This window comes from Delphinapterus leucas, chromosome 7 (genome assembly GCF_059928025.1).
Source record: "Delphinapterus leucas isolate spDelLeu-1000000601 "Yukka" chromosome 7, BTC_Dleu_Yukka2, whole genome shotgun sequence".
Classification (NCBI taxonomy): Eukaryota; Metazoa; Chordata; class Mammalia; order Artiodactyla; family Monodontidae; genus Delphinapterus; species Delphinapterus leucas.
The window spans coordinates 96284249-96300714 of NC_143135.1; positions in this window are offsets into that span (position 1 = coordinate 96284249).

Consider the following 16466-nt stretch of genomic DNA (forward strand, 5'->3'; position numbering starts at 1 on the left):
CACAAGGAGCCCAGAGTGTCTAGGTAATTACAATGTCGGGTTCAGTGGTACCCTTACTTTGTCCCCTCGCAGAAGCATTTGCCACTCAGGAACCAGGGCCTCCAACCCAGAAGAGCCTACGTACAGGATAAGGAAGCACACATTTCTCAAGTGAGTCACTAAGAATAATGGTGTGAGGGGCGATCTTACTTCTACCCCTTGATTCCCAGTTCTGTGCATTCTAGCTGTTGGGGACACAGCATCACATGTAGATCATTATTACGGCATATATATTGCCTCCTAGAGGACAGTACCCCAAGCCTTAGGGTATTGTTCCTAAGCTGGGACCTTAGATTAATGGGACATTTCACCATTCTCTTAGGTTGGCTGCTATAGGGTGATGCATACAGAAGACCATGGATCCCATGACCATGAATCGGTTATACACCTCCTTGTGTGACTTGGGTTTCCTGGTCTGAGACAATGTCATACAGATATCAGGTATTTTGTACGCTCTCAGATGCTGGTGCCAGTGGAGGCTCTGTGGACAGGGAGGGCAGACCAGAGTAGTATCAATTCACTTCCAGGACTGAAGGGGTCTGACGCAACTGACCCACCACCAGGAGGCTGACTAGTCTTCTTACGGAACGGTGCCGTATTGAGGGCTCAGTGTCAGTCTCTGCTGCTGCCGGTTTGCACATCCAGCTTTGGCAGCTGCAAGGTTAGCCTTGGTGAGAGGGAGCCCGTGCTGTGGGCCCCTCACAGCCCCCATTCCTGCCACCATCGTCCTCTGCATCTGCACCAGGGTGACTGATGAGAGAGGCTGACTGACATCCTGTGGATGCGTCATCCTTTCCACCTGACTGGGGAGAACCAACTCTGCCATAGATGCTTCTGGCAGTATTAATGGGAGACATAAAGACCTGTGTGCTTTGTGCCCACCGTAGTTCCATTCACAGACTTCTTCTCAGGGCTTCCTTATCTCTGATCTTTCGATATTATTCTTTCTAATCCCCGGACTTAGCAGCCAGGCCACTTGACACCACCAAGGAGTCCATGTATATCCATACGTCAGGCCTCATTCCCCTCTGTAAGAAGAGGACAAGCCAGTATACTACTCATGGCTCTGCACCGATAGGATTCCCCAGCATCACTGGTCTTCAGGGCCATTTTCTGTAATCACGAACACTACGTGCCGGCCTATCGGTATCCAGGCCCCAGTTCTTTCCCGCTCGTTGGTCGGTCACAGGAAACCCACCACGAGCTCGTGAGTGTGAGTTGCGGGGTGTGTGTTGGTATATTATAGGTCAATGACATGGGGATCTGTTCAACTGTTCATTTAATTTATTTGTGCCCTTTGATCCTATGTGGGCCTCTTCCTGAATATACCGTTTCCACCACACAATGGACTCTGCCCACTTGACTCCACGACTCCATGATCTGATACGAAGCTGGCCCCTCGCGAGAAGCTCATGTCTCACAGGCGCCTGGTACTGCGTGGCCTTGGTCTCTACCAGGGCCTAAGGTCACACCAAAAGGAGCTTCAGAAGGCACAGCTGTACTCCAGGGCTCCAGGGCGTGTGCACTGCAGCTTTCCTCCTGGTGCTTTGCCAAGACTCCTCACAGCATCCTTATCAACCATGTACCTGCCGCCCTCTCTGGTCTGTAGGGATATACAGTCCCAGGGCCGGGCTGCTTGCACCAGAGGCAGAACCCCATGCAGAACCCTTTTCTGCTTTGGGCCCCACTCAAACCCTGTAGCTTTTCAAGTCACTCAACAAATGGGTCAGAGAAGTATTCCCAAATGTGCTGTAATCTACCTCAAAAATCCAAAGAGGCTCCCCCGAAGCACTGTGTCCCTTTCTTAGTGGCAGGAGGTATGCGATGCAACAATATGTCTTTTATGTTAGAGGGGACATCCTGGAATGCTCCAGACTGCTGGATCCCTAAAAATGTCACCAGCGTGGCATGGCAGGTCCCTAGATTTCCATGTCGTTATCTTCCACCTCCAGTTCACAAGTATCTTTCTAGGGCATTCAGCGTTTTCCATTTTGTGCTTACCAGGTATGATCTGCATGAAGCTATCAACGTCGTGAACCAGTGTGATGTTCTACAGAATTCAAGATGATTGGAGTCCCTTTGGACTACACTATGACAGAGAATAAGAGAATTAGCACAGCCCTCAGGTAAGACAGCAAATCTGTCCCCGTCACGTGAAAATGAATGGCTTTTGGCCTCCCTATGGATGGAGAAGAAGGCATTTGCTTGATCAGTAGCCTCATACAAATGTCAGAAGATGTTTGACCTGCTCTAGTAAAATGACCACATGTGGCACAGAAGCTACAATCAGGGTCGCCACCTGGTTAAGTGTATGCTTGGCCACGGTCCTTCCCTGTGATCAGTTTGGTTTGAGCAGGGCCAGAATGGTGAACTGAATGAGTCTATGACGGGGAGCACAAACTCGACATCCTCTAAGTTTTTAATGGTGGCATTAATCTTTGCAATTTCTCCCAGCATGTGGCAATAATTCTTCTGATTTACTATCTTGGCTGGCACTGAGCTGGAGGGAAGTTTCAGGGCCTCCCACTTGGCCCATCTTACCATAATGGCCCTCATTCACATTTGTGAAGCCAAGTGTGAGGCCTCTGCCAGCTCCTTGGTATAGCCGTTCCAGTTATGCACTCAGGGACAGGGAAATAACCCCAGGGTTGGCCCATGGATCCTCCAGAAGACTGACTTGGACCAATGTACCTTTGCCACCTTTGCTCCAAGATGCCTCCTTGCTAGCTGGAAGCCCATGATGGCGGGTCGGATCCCTTGCTGTCAGTGTTAGGTCAGCACCTACAACTAACAGTCCTTGGATATGTAGGTACTGTCCTTCCTTCCATATGTAGTTACCTTAGCAAATGGCTGTAGGTCCTCTGGGAAAGGATTGGGGGAATATTTATCATCTCAACTGTGATGGCCTTGTATGGTCCTTCCTCAAGAGGACCCTCTTCCCTTTCTATCAATGGACACTGGGTCTGTGAACTAACTTACATCTGGAAACCATGTGAGGGTTCGATGTCATCCTTCTGTTCACCATTTCTTTATATTTTGAAAAATGAAACAAGTTAAGCAACACCCTCACTGGTTGTCCATCTTTCTCACACCATGGCTGATTGGCCATTGCCAAGAACCCCTGCACGTCAAGGTACCCTGGTTTCTACTGTCACCTTGCTGCCCATGTGCCTCTCATGCTGAAGTGCCACCACCTGGCCTCTGCTGGCGCAGAATCCTATCAGGCCCATTGGGAACAGGGAGCCGAGTTCCACCATCAGTCCCAGCCTGTTGAGGGCAGCCACCATGGACTTTCTCTAAGTGCTGGTGCCCCCTCACCCCTGCCCCACCAGGGCATCCCTTATTATTGCCTTTGTGAGGGAGGTTCCTCTCAGGACCCCTGGAGAAAACAGCGGTAGTAGTTGCCTAGGGCTGCCATAGTCAAGTACCACAACTGGGTGGCTTTAAACAAGAGAGATTTATTCTCTCACAGTTCTGGAGGCCAGACGTCTGAACTCAAGGTGTTGGCAGGGCCAAGCTCCCTCCAAAGCCCTAGGTGAGGATCCTTCTTTACCTCTCCCAGTTCCTTGGATTGTGGCCACATAACTCCAGTCTCTGCCTTTGCTTCTCTGTGTGTCCTCTCCTTTCCTTATAGGGACACAAGTCGTATTAGGGGTCACCCTAATGACCTCATTTTAACTTGGTTACATCTGCAAAGATCCTATTTCCACACAAGATTACATCCACAGGTGCTGGGAATTAGGGTTTCAACATACCTTTTGGGGGACACAATTCAACCTATAACAATCGTCAACTGGTAAATTCCCAGGTCGTACATAGAAAGCCCATTCTAAAAACCTCACCTTCCTGAACCTTCCGACCCCTCTTCAATGCTATGCCGAGGAAGTTCTGGCATTTCTACTCATTTTTCATAGCCCATTGCCATGGCCAGGTTCTAAGAAGCCATCCCGTCGTACTGTTATGACCAGCTCTGGGTCCTCACACTTGATCCTGAGTCCAAGGTGAGTGTTCGCATATGAGTAACTTCTCCCGTGGAGCCTTCTCTCCCCTCCCACTTCCTCTGCCCTACACCCTCGAGTCCACGTGTCCTGTGCTTCCCTAGTTCTGGCAGCTCCCAGGGGTCACAGCCTACAATTACTTCCCCGTAAAAGCTATTACCTTCTGAAACAGGGCTGTCCTTTCTGAGTACTGAGACTTGATCTAGGTCGTTGCCCTGGAGGCAACAAATGGTGGCGGGGGGTGGGGGGGGAGATTTTGAGGAACAAGAATCATTTTGGGAGGCGCCTGCCTCAGGGAGCCACTGCATGTTCTCCAAGCCAGAGAACTTTTCTCTCTCTGTCAAGGGGAAGATGACTGCACCTGCCAGCCTGAAGGGTCCAGGGCCCCAGGGATTCGAGATTCTCAGTCTCACCCACACATTCATTCCCATCCCAGGTTTCCAGGGCCCATTCTCGAGCTAGCAAGAGCCTAACTTTTCTTTCTTTTCAAGGCTTTCGAAATGCAGCCGACCAAAAGCCTCATGCTTCACCATCATTATGATCACCACGCTGTCCAGACACCATGGCCACTGCGTACCCTGAGGTCTCACCTTCCACCTGCACCTCTGCCCGGGGTTCCACAGGTGAGAGCTTTCATCAATGTGATGCCAGGGTTATTACCATCCTACCGATCCCTAGCGATGGGCTTCCTAATGCCAGAACCCCAGCCAGTAATCCATTTCTAAAATCCCACCTAGAGGGGCTGCTGTCCAGGGTCCCATCTGATACAAGTGTCTTCACCTGGGCTTCCCAGCAGGCAGGGCCTGAGGCAGAGGCCCATGTGGTCCCCTTTATTAGGGAGTGCAAGCCCTGGGGGAGGGGGGAGAGGGAGGCAGGGAAGGGGAGAGCCACTATGGGGACACACGGCTGAGCTGGCGTCTGCCACATGCAACTGACTGCTCGATCCTGCAAGAGCATTTCAAGAAGTTATATGTCTCAGGAGCATCTCCTGGGAGGGAGACGGATGGAAGAATCTTCCACTAGCCTCCACTTTCCACTGATCAAAGTCTCGGCTCTCTGAGCATTAACTCCCCAGCCCTTTTAGGCTGCGCACATGTGGCTGCTGAGTGGAGTCTGCGCCTCAACATCAAGGGGGAAGCCCAGGGACGTGGGGCAGGGGGCCCACGGCACACAGGGCAGGCATCAAGCAACGCACTGACTGGCTTTACCTGAGTGAAGTCTGGCGGAGGCCACCCCCGGGGCTGGGAGCAGCAAAGGCTTTAGAAACTGGAGACAGATGAGGCTGAGAGAATGGACCGTGGTACAGAATCAGAGATGAGGGAATGGGGGCTGGATGGCAAAGGTGGGGGCGGGGGGGTGCCTCCCTCATCGGGGGGCAGCTGTACCCAGCCCCAGCTAATTGCTAGATTGGATATTTCCCCCCAAAAAGCCAGTTATCTGAGTTTTCTTTTAAAGTTGACAACAAATTCAGATTTGTTGGGGTTTTTTTGCCATGCCGCACGTTCAGGATCTCAGTTCCCCATCCAGGGATCGAACCCGTGCCCCCTGCAGCAGAAACACGGCGTCCTAACAACTGGACTGCTAGGGAATTCCCCCAAATAGGATTTCAAACACGATATGGTCCTACGCCATGCAGGTTCAAGAAAACAAGCCTGAATATAGCCCATGGGGCCCAGTGGTTTGTGATTTCTAATCTGTTCATTTTATGAAACTGGCGCCAGGAGGGGAAAGAGGCAGAGCCGGGCCTCGTCTCCTGACTCCCAGACCAGTGAGCACTCATGGTCTCCTGCACGATCCCTCAGCAGGCATCCCCCTCTCCAGGATCAACCTGCACAGGGCTGAGGGCATTTTCTGGCAAAGTGAACCCATCTCCTCCTGCCACTCCTGGTGACTGTCCCTTGGCATCAAGTTGGGTGCCAGGTTCTCAACTCCCAGTGATTCGTGGCCTTGTTGCCCCAGCTAATGAGATGGAGCCGGTGGATTCCCAGCACACTGCCAACCTGGGACCCGGGGCCCATCAATCCTTCTTCCCCATTACTGAGGACACCCCGAGTGATGGATGGAGGGCCATGGTCATGAATCATCTCCCTTACCTTTCCCCATCTCCGAGCCAGCTTCACAGAGCTGGGAAGATGAATGTCTGCAGAATCTCACCTGCTCTCTTGAATAATTTCCCTTTAAAAGAGGCCACTTATCAGTAATTCATTCCTCGCCTTTGTTAGCATAAACAAGGCCTGGGGGGTGGGGAGGGGGAGGTGACACCGCCTCCTCCCCTCAGCTGCCACCTCGGCCTCCATCATCCCTGTCACACGGGTTGGCCTCCAACCTCAACGCTGCCTTCCTGCCATGGAGAAAAGCAAAGCCAGGGTCTTGGGGAGAGCTGCTCCAGCTGGTGGTACCCACTGGCAGACGGCGTACAGCTGTTTCTGGTGACACCTGGATGAGCACAGTCAGCTCCAGTTGACGGTTCCTTTTAATCTTGAATTAAGCGTCACACGTTGCCTCTTGTTTATATGGCCCATAGACACGCCTGTCTGTGTTGTCTGTAACCACAGAGTAAGATATTGCTGGCCAGGGAGCACTTCCTTGAAAGCCTGTCTTGCCCCGCTTCAGTCTCTGTTTTGTTGGCAGGAGCGTGGAAAGTACCTGGGGCAGCAGGGCTGACCCTGGGAAGGATAAACACCCAAATCACAAAAGAAGGAGCACGGGCAATGGAGGTCAATCTGGGCTGGTTCTTCTTCCCCCCCCCCGCCTCCCACCTCCCAGGTCCTTCTTGGCACGGCTGTGTGTGACACTGGGACGGGTACTTGGAGGGGTGATTTCCACCATAGGTGAGTGTCAGAGGGGTAGTTCCAGGGAGGTGCCCTGCGGGAAGAGAACAGGCAGGAGGCAGGGCAGGGGGCCAGACAGGCAGGCAAGTCCCCCTCCCCTCCTACCCTGAGCAGGGACAAAGAAGAGGAGAAGAGGACAGCGGATTTTGTCTTCTGGTTAGGGACCGTGGTTAATTTTTTATGCCACCACCAGGGGACATGGAAGAAGAGGTTTTTCTCAGGACCTTGTTCCTAAGATCCAAGTTCTTATGTCTCACATCCAGCAGCACCTCATCCTACAATGACCACGGCAACATTGCATAGGTCATTCAAGGGCACGATTTTTATAGCTTTTCCTGCCCCCTATTCATTCTCCAGCAGGTACAGGAACATCTTGAAGTCATCAATCTGATCACAACACCCCCTTGATTTAAAAAAACCCTTGAATGGCTTCCCACTGCCTTAGGATCAAGCCCAATGTCCTGAGCGTCGCCTATAGTGTATCCCGGCCTCTGCCTACCCTTGATCCTCATCCTGTACCCCTCCCCCTCGCTCAGCCACCTGGGTCATCTTTCAGCTTCCAGGGAGCCTCCTGCCTCTTCCCACCCCAGGTCCTTTGCACTTATGTCTCTCTGCCTGGAATGCTTCCCCACCCGACCCTCATCCCAGCCTCCCATTTAGTCAACTCTGATTTATCTGCCAGGTCCTAGCTTGGGCCTCAGGTCCCCCGGGAAGCCCTCCTCACCGCTTGAGACTAGATTGGACATGCCTGTTCTCTATGGCATCCCACCTCTCCTTTGACCCAGCACTCTTAGCGAATTGCTTAACATCCGTTCTCCCACCAGCCCACAGGTCCACAACCTGCTCGCTGCACCTTCCTCAGCAGTGAGCACAGTGACAGCCATGGAAAGAATGAATGAGGGGGTGAGTGCACATGAGGGAGTCCTGGGCCCCCCATTATCTGCATGGCGGGGCTCATTGCACACCCACCTCTCCCGGCCTCTGCCATCTCCAGCCTCTAGCTCCTCCTCTGCTAAGACTCCCTCAGCTCAGCCATCTCACCTCGTCCTCTCTGGCCTCTGCAAGTGCAAGGTCCTGGCTCTGACCTCAAGCCCACCTCCTCTTTAGCTTTGGGGTGAAATAGCTCTGAACCCCAGCCTCCCTGGCCTTTTCCTCTGTCTCATCCTCCCTCAGGAGTCCGGAACCCCGAAGCCTCAAGCTTCATTCATCCTCAGAGAAAAGCCCAGAGCTCACACTGCCCATGGCTAGCTCTTCAGACCCTGATCTGAGGTCACTGGCTCATCTCAGACAACATCAGCGTAGATCAAACAATACAGCACATTTGAAATTCAATTGCTGCTCCATCCTTCTGTCTCCAGTGGCCTGAAGTGAGACCCACATCCAGCAGGACTTTAGGGAGGTTTGGGGATGTTTGCCACAGGATGGTGATATAATGACTTGCTGCCAGAGGCCAGCTGCCCAGTGGTGGATATTAACAGCCTTTCTCTGGGAACCTGAGAGCACTTCTGTGACACCATTTGCATAGATTTGCATATCCAATGCCGCCATCTATCCCAGGGTCTGCAACCTCTGGCTGGGGAGCCAAGCTGGCCAGCAGCTGACTTTCTTTGGCAGGCAGCCTGGCGCGTCCCCACCCCGGCCGTCCCTGCCATGGACACTGCTGCAGCATCCTTCCACTGTTACGGGCCCCTCAGAATGGAGGCTCTGCTTCTAGCTCATCAACAGGCAGAGGCTGCTTCTCACGCCTCCCTCCCTACTCAGGGCCAAGAAGGCAGTCAGTCCTGCTCCCACCACAAGTGGAAAAGGCTTGGGAATCTGGCATTTGTTCATTCATTTCTTCATTCAGTCAATAGATTGATCGAGCATTTACTAGGTGCCGGGGGCTGCGCTAGGGATTGGGGATATAAAGAAAGTGGAGGGGGCATCTTGAGATGCTAGCTCCCTCGCTCACCATGCCTGGGGATCAAATAACCTAGAGCTGCTTCTCCCCGGTGTCCTCAGTCTACCATCCCCTGCACTGGACCTGAAGTTTCAGCCCTTGGCCCTTCAGCGGCTCCAACCTCAGCCCCAACCCTACACCTGACTACCCACTGTCCGTGACACCCCGGACCTCTCCCAGCAGGGTGTGAGCCCTTTCTCTTTGGGGGGCAAAGGGGGTGGAGCTGCAGGTCACTCCCTACTGGACTTCCTAGGCCTGGCCCCTGTACCTCCTTGGGCCTGAAAGGGGCTTCTCACTCTAGTAGGGCAGGTTGAGGTCTCAATGATGCTTTCCCTTTATTGGCTTCTCATCCAAAAATATGAAAGGCAGACAGGGCAGCAAGGAGCAAGAAAATGACAGCTGGGTTACATGGATGAAACACAGGGTTAGTGGTGCGAAAGCCAAGTTCCAAATTGGGTCTACCCTGGGGGGCACCAGGGGGACTCTGGTCATGGCCCAACCTCTGAGCGGGGTCGTCTTTTGACCAATACCCAAGAGGTAAAGAGTCCAGACAACAGTCCAGAGCCTTGAACAGGAAAGGGCAGCCTCCCTGTCCTGGTTCTGCAAAGGTAGAGACTTCATCAATATCTTTCCTCCCAGTGCCCTCTCCTCCTCTGTTCCCTGTTTCTGTTGGTGGCCTCTGAGTTCTCCCACTTCTCTGGGCTGGAAACCTCACTCTTCTAGGACACTGCCCCCCACTATATGACAGCCCTAGTCCAATAAGTCCCCACGTCCTGTCCTGTCTTCTGTCTAGGCTACCATATTGGAATGAGCTGTCACTGGCACTATTACTGCAGTCTCTTAGCCAGTCTCCCTGTCCTTTGATCCAACTTATGCACAACCGGATCCAGATGAAAAATCCTAAAACAAAATCCAATCAGCACCCCATCATTCCGAAGTTTCAGTGCTACCCTAAGACTCAGGGAATAAAGTCACTTTTCACCCTTGTGCCATAGTCTTTTGGTTTTTGGCAGTGCCTAGCACAGTACCTATTATGGGGGATAAAAATGAAGGCTAACATTCTGGTATATTTACTGTGTGCCAAACACTGTGTTAAGGCACACAATGATTAAGGAACTTGCCCGAAGTCCCAGAGCTAGTAAACGGTGAAGCTGGGATTTGAACTCTTGTGGTCTGACCCCAGAGCCCACACTTTCAGGCACTAGGCAGAAATATACTCCTAGATGTATAGCTATTATATGTCATAGGAATCAATACATGGATTCATGAGCCAATAAATGAAAAGAATGATTGAATGAATGAAGTTACTCTACACCTTGTGTCACCAGACAAATGTACTGATGCCTTCTAAAATAGTTTTATTCTGACACCTGAAACCAATGTAATATTGTTAAGTGGATTACACTTCAATAGAACATTTAAAAATAATTGGAGTCTGCCTTCTTCTGAGTAGGGACAGTGTAGCATGATGGTTAAGGACATGAGCCGTGGAGTCAGACAGACCTGGGTTTGAATCCTGGTGCCACCATTGATTGGTTATGTAGGTTTGGGCAAATTATTTAAGCTCTACAAGCCTCCATTCCACATCTGAAAATGGAAATAATAATAGCACTAATTGTGGATGAAATGAAATCATGAATACACAGCACATCACACCGTGCTTGACACACAGGAGGACTTAGTTCCCGTGGGAGGTTGTCCCTTGTTCCCACCACTCCTGTGGATGGTCTGAGCAGGAAGGCTGAAATGTGCAAAAAGTGATTTGTTCTCTGTTGGCTAAAGCCAGTGTGCACGACGGTGATAAGAAGCGAAGGGGAAGAAACCTGAAGCTTGGGGTGCAGAGAGGGGCTGTAGGAGGAGGGTGACCCTCAAGGTCCAGGACGGGGCTCCGACTCTGAAGGAGGGGCAGTGAACAGCAAAGCGGAAGCACCCAGCACCCCTGTGCTCCTTACACAAAGAGGGTCCTGCAAAGACAGCTTCCCTTCCCTTCCCATTTCATGTGAAACATGATGAGAATTGATGGAGTCATTTTTTAAATCATAGAGCACTGCAAACACATTCATAATATTTTTCTTCTGTGCCATGGGAAGTATTTTTTTTTTCAGATTCTCAGCTGTTTAGCAAACACAGACTATCTTCCCAAAAATGTAATTTTGTGGATGGATACATTTAAAAATGTTCTGCTCTGGTCAAATCCGTAATGGCTATTTTTCTCTGTTGATAACTTCTCCTTTCAGTGGGTCACTGCCAAGAAAAACTCTCCTGGAGGCCAGAATTGTCTCTAATAGCAAGTCCAAGACAAGCATTCCAGCTTGAATCCTCTTCTCCCAGGAGGTAAGCTGCCTGGGACCAAGAACAGGGTCTTTCTCGTCTTCTATTTTGAGGGCCCAGCACAGGTGGGACCCACAGGGACAGCATTGGGAATTCTAGCTCTGGAACTCTACCACATGCTGTGTGAACTTGGGGAAGCTATTGCATGCCTTTGTGGCTCAGTTTTCTCATCTGTAAAATGGGAATAATCTCAGTAACTTATTTGCTTTCTTTCTTCTTTTTTACTTTTGGCTGTGTTGGGTCTTCTTTGCTCTGCACAGGATTTCTCTAATTGCCGTGAGCGGGGGCTACTATTCACTGTGGTGTGCGGGCTTCTCATTGCGGTGGCTTCTCTTGTTGTGGAGCATGGGCTCTAGGTGCACGGGCTTCAGTAGTTGTGGCGTGTGGGCTCAGTAGTTGTGGCTTGCGGGCTGTAAAGTGCAGGCTCAGTAGTTGTGGCACACGGGCTTAGTTGCTGCACGGCATGTGGGATCTTCCCGGACCAGGGGTTGAAGCCATGTCCCCTGCATTGGCAGGTGGATTCGTATTCACTGCGCCACCAGGGAATTCCTGCAGTAACGTATTTTCTAAGGTTATTGTGATGACTTCTCCCTCCCTCCCTCTCTCCTTCCTCTCTTTCTCATCAGCTTGGGCCCAAACAGTGGTTTTGATAGTAAAAATCCCACGTGTTCATATAGCACTCTGTAGTCCCCAAGTCCCTCTCAAATACACTATCTCATTTTTTTCTGAAAGAAGTAATTATTAGCATCCACACCTTTCAGATAAGGAAACTGAGCTTTAAGATTTGGCCAGGACCACAGCGCAAGTTGCTAGCAGAGCTAGGACTCAAACCAGGTTTTCTGACACCGAGACTAGATTCCTCTGAATGAAAAGAAACCAGGAAGTAGTTCCAAAATAAATGACGTTTACTCAAGCTGGGTCTAATGCAGCTCTCAGATAGCCTGATACTTCAGACAGGGAGAAGTCTGTCAAACCGGGTTGTTTGACATGGAGGGAAGCAAACAACCTGTGAAGAGGCTGAATTTTCCCTTTTTCCTCAAGCTGCTTTTGGTGGCAGGGATGGGGGGCAGCCGATGGAGGAGGAGGTTCTGTTTGATATCCATCAAGAAAGAGCTGTGGGTACATTGGTGAGGGACCTCTGTGAATCTGCTGCCTCCAGGTTCTGGGTCCTCTGAGATGAGTCAGTGAGGAAGGGGACCCTCACAGAGGGATTTACCTGTGCTGGGACTGTGCCCATGTGTGAGTGCCCTTCACTAGCTCAACCACTTTCTAAGAAGATAAGATGGTCGCTGCAATTATTTTTCCCCCATTTTCAGGATGGATAAACTGAGGCTTGAACTGTTCAAGGTCACACAGCTAATAAGTAATGGCACTGAGATTCAAAAGCATAGCAGTCTCATTTCAAAGTCCATTTCCTTTCCACTAAGCCAAATGAGGTGGCACTGGGGACAGCAGAAGGAGATAGGAGGCTAGGGGAGGGGACGTTAGGAGTAGAAAGAGGGAGGCCCTGAGCAAAATATCAATTAGGGAACCAAGTTATGTAGAAAACCTTTTCCCTGGTGAGACAAAAGGCCACTCTCTTTTTATTTATTCTAGCCTGTGTGTTTCTTATTGCAAGAGCTGGTTCCCAGTGATGCCTGCCAGCATTCACGCCCTTGTGTGGCCCCTTCCCGTGGATGTGAGCTAGCCCCGTAATTTGCTGTTGACCAGTGAATTGCGGTGGATGTGACGCCATGTGACTTCTGAAGCTGAGTCCTAGCAGTCTTGCCGATTCCTCTGGGCCTCCTAGAGTGCTCACTCTGGGGGAAGCCAACCACCATGTAAGTAGTCTGAGTACCCTGAGACGGCCATGCTGTGAGGAAGCCCAAGCCGGCTGTGTGGAGAAGCCCAGCCAGTCCCCAGCTGTTCCAGCTGTTCCAGCCATCCCGACTGAGGCACCAGACGTGAGTGAAGAAACCGTCTGTGATGGCTAAACCCATCCAGCCTCCATCTGACAGTCACTGTGTGAGAGGCCCCAACAGAAACCGTCCAGCTGAGCCTGGTCAACACACACAACTATGAAAGATAATAGAAGATTGTTTTAAGCCAGGAAATTGTTGTTGGGGTGATAAACATGCCATATATCTCCATGAATCTGGACATCTCTCGTGATGTCCAGAATCTCAAAGTTCAAGGCTATCCTGGGTCCAGTGTGTCTATATGGCTGCCCCACATTCCTCAGGTGGGAATGATCCCCAGCTTCCTGAGAGCCAGCCCTCAGCCAAAGGCCCTGAGTTTGCTTCCTGGTTCTTCCACACAAGCTGTCTGGCTTTAGGCAGGTCAGTGCTCTCTCTATGCCTTCTTTTCCCACCTACACAATGAGGTAGCAGAGTCAGGAGCATTAAAGACTCTTCCATTTCTCTGACTCATGAATTCACAGTCTGCCTGAGAAAAGAACTCACCACCACCGAGGTGTGCCCTTTCTTGCTCTGCAGCAGGAAGGAGCCCATCCTGGCTGTTTCTGGGCTTTAGAAGGGGCCCCGTGGATGCCAGGTGCCTCCAGCCACCCAGCAGGTCTGTGAAGGGTGGGGATCCAGGCTCCCAGCCCCATGATACCTCTTCAGCCAGTTTTCAGCAGAGAAGAGGGAGCTGTAAGACGCAGGTCATCCTGGACGCCTAGCTCTACCTGAGAAGGGAAGTCCCACCTTCAAGGAAGAGGGGGCTCCTGAGAGGAGCAAGCTTCTGGGGTGGCTGTGAAACGTCTGGTGACAATATTTGTGTCTTAAAATACAGCAGCTGAGAACCAGTTAATTACAGCCTCTGGAGTCATTCATAACTTGGCGTTTCCCCATTATACCTGCTCTCTCTGCGTTCCTCCCCAGCAGCCACAAAGGAGGCTACTTGTAGGTGGAAACCCATTCTGGGATGGGCCTCTAGCCCATCTATCCCTCTACCCCGGGAGCACACCTGATACCTGGTGTGGAGCTGGCACCTGTGCATGAACTACAAGAGATCAAGAGTGTCTGGAATTAGCCGAGTACACCCACCCATGTACACACAGGTGTCCTTGGCTACTGGCCCCTCAGGAATCCATTCAGACTTGTTGGGACCATCCAAAGGTCAAGGGTGCAGGTGTAACCTCATGGGGGGCATTTATTCAGGAGAGAGGCTCAGGGCCCAGCTACGCAGTGCTGGGAGGGCCTCCCTCCTGGAGCTGCGGCAGCTTCCGAAGGCTCTGGCCAGGGCCTCTGCTGGACTGGGATGGGGGCTAAGCGGGCACTGGGACCCCACACCTCCTTGCTCTGGACGCCCCCTCTCTCCCAGGGCCTCTCACGTGATTTGAGTCTCCTCCACCAAGAGGAAGATTGCGATTTAAGGTTGCAGGGAGGCCTGAATGACCTGAGGGTTCCCCTGGCCCCTGTCCCTACCACGCCCTCATTCTTGCCTGAACACTCATGGCGGACAAGGGTCCTGGTAAAAGTGGGAGAAGGAATCCAACATGGGGGAATGTCCTCACCCCACTCCAGGAGAAGACATTTTTTTTTTTAAATAAAGGAGGCATTTTGAAAGTACAAAGCCTAACTAACATTTGGATAGTATATTTCACTTGTCAAAGTGCTGTCACATACATAGTGTTGAGTGGTTCCCATGTTAATTAGTTGAAGTAGTATTTATTATTAAGCCCACTTTATAGATAATTAAGCTGAGATTTAGAGATGCAAAGTCATTTTTCCAAGGTTACCCAAGTAACAACTAGCTTTGAACTCAAGGCTCAACCTCAACTCCAGGAATCTTCCTGCCGAGTTGGCAGGCCTGGCCACTGCCCACCTTCAAAGCTTGGATAGCGAGCCCAAGGGGATCCCAGATTGTAGAAAATGCCATTGCTACTCCCTCCACACAGTCCTGAATTCAACTTAAATCCATCCCTGTCTGGTTTCTAAAATACATTTTAATCTCATTCTGAATCTGAATTCGTTAGCCTTTGACCTACAAGAGATAAGTCAGAGCCTAAGAGAAAGCAGGCAACGAGAGAACAAGCAGGGAGTGAAAAATAACACTTTTCCAGGGCAGGGGCCACCTGCTTGCTGGTCAGCACATCCTGGGCCAGGTCAACGGGGGCTCCGAGAGGTCAAGAGAGTGCTGGGATTCTGACTGTGCAAGCGCAGGTCCTGGACAAGACCCGACTATGCCCTCACATCCTTTTCCAGCCCTGCACCCAGGAGAGCAGGGACTCAGAAACAGGCTGTTCCGCGCCTTCTTCCTAATCACCACCGGGCGTGATTGAACACCTTGACATTCTTTAGCGAAAGTTCAGCTCAGGAGTGATTCAGGGCACTGCATGAGGAATGAGGCTTAAGCGGAATTGCAGAATCACAGAAATTAGAGATGAAAAAGGACGCTGAGGTCAGAGGCAGCCGGTCCTCAGGGGCTGCGTGTGGGTTCTTCTCGGTAATAGACTCCCCCTTATTCCTGCAGCCCAGGCGACTGCTCCCTGAAGACCACTCTCCACTGTTTCCAGAGAAGACATTGTTTATCGAAATAAGAGGTCTACGCTGATCCCTGCATGATTTGCTTTGAAATTTGTTAATCATTCAGAAGCTGGTGAAAAGGGGAAAACCAAGAATTTAAAGTCACTCGTAGGGGCTTCCCTGGTGGTCCAGTGGGTAAGACTCTGCGCTCCCAATGCAGGGGGCCCGGGTTCGATCCCTGGTCAGGGAACTAGATCCCACATGCCGCAACTAAGAGTTCACGTGCCACAACTAAAAGATCCTGCATGCCGCAATGAAGATCCTACGTGCCGCAACTATGACCTGGAGCAGCCAAAATAAATAAATAAATAACAAAATAAAAGCTCTGGGGCAGCCTGGCACAGTGTATCTGACCCCTTACTTGCTGTGTAACCTCTGGCAAAATTTTGACCTCTCTGAGTCTCAGTTTCCTCATCTGTAAAATGGGAGCTAATGATGCCTATGCACAGTGCAGTTGGAAGATTAGGGGAGCTGATGTAGGAAGAGCATCTCACTTTGTGGCTGGCCCATCAATTATTCCACAAATTATTGTCATCATTACCCTTCCCTCTCCAGATCCATCTCCCTGTTTGTAAAACAGGGCTAAGCAGGTTTTTTGGCTGCTGGGTTTCCTCCACTCAACATTCCACCAAGATCTGCAGAGCCCCTCCTTGGTGCCGCGACACAGGCAATGATGACTGGGACTGGTTCTCTGCCCTCACTGAGCTTACTGTCTTTATGAGTTTCCTGGAGGAAGAAGCTAAGGTGTTAAGAAGGACGCTTGCCATCGGATCTGTAGTTCTCCTGCACAGGTTGTGACTGTGACTGTGACTCACCGGGG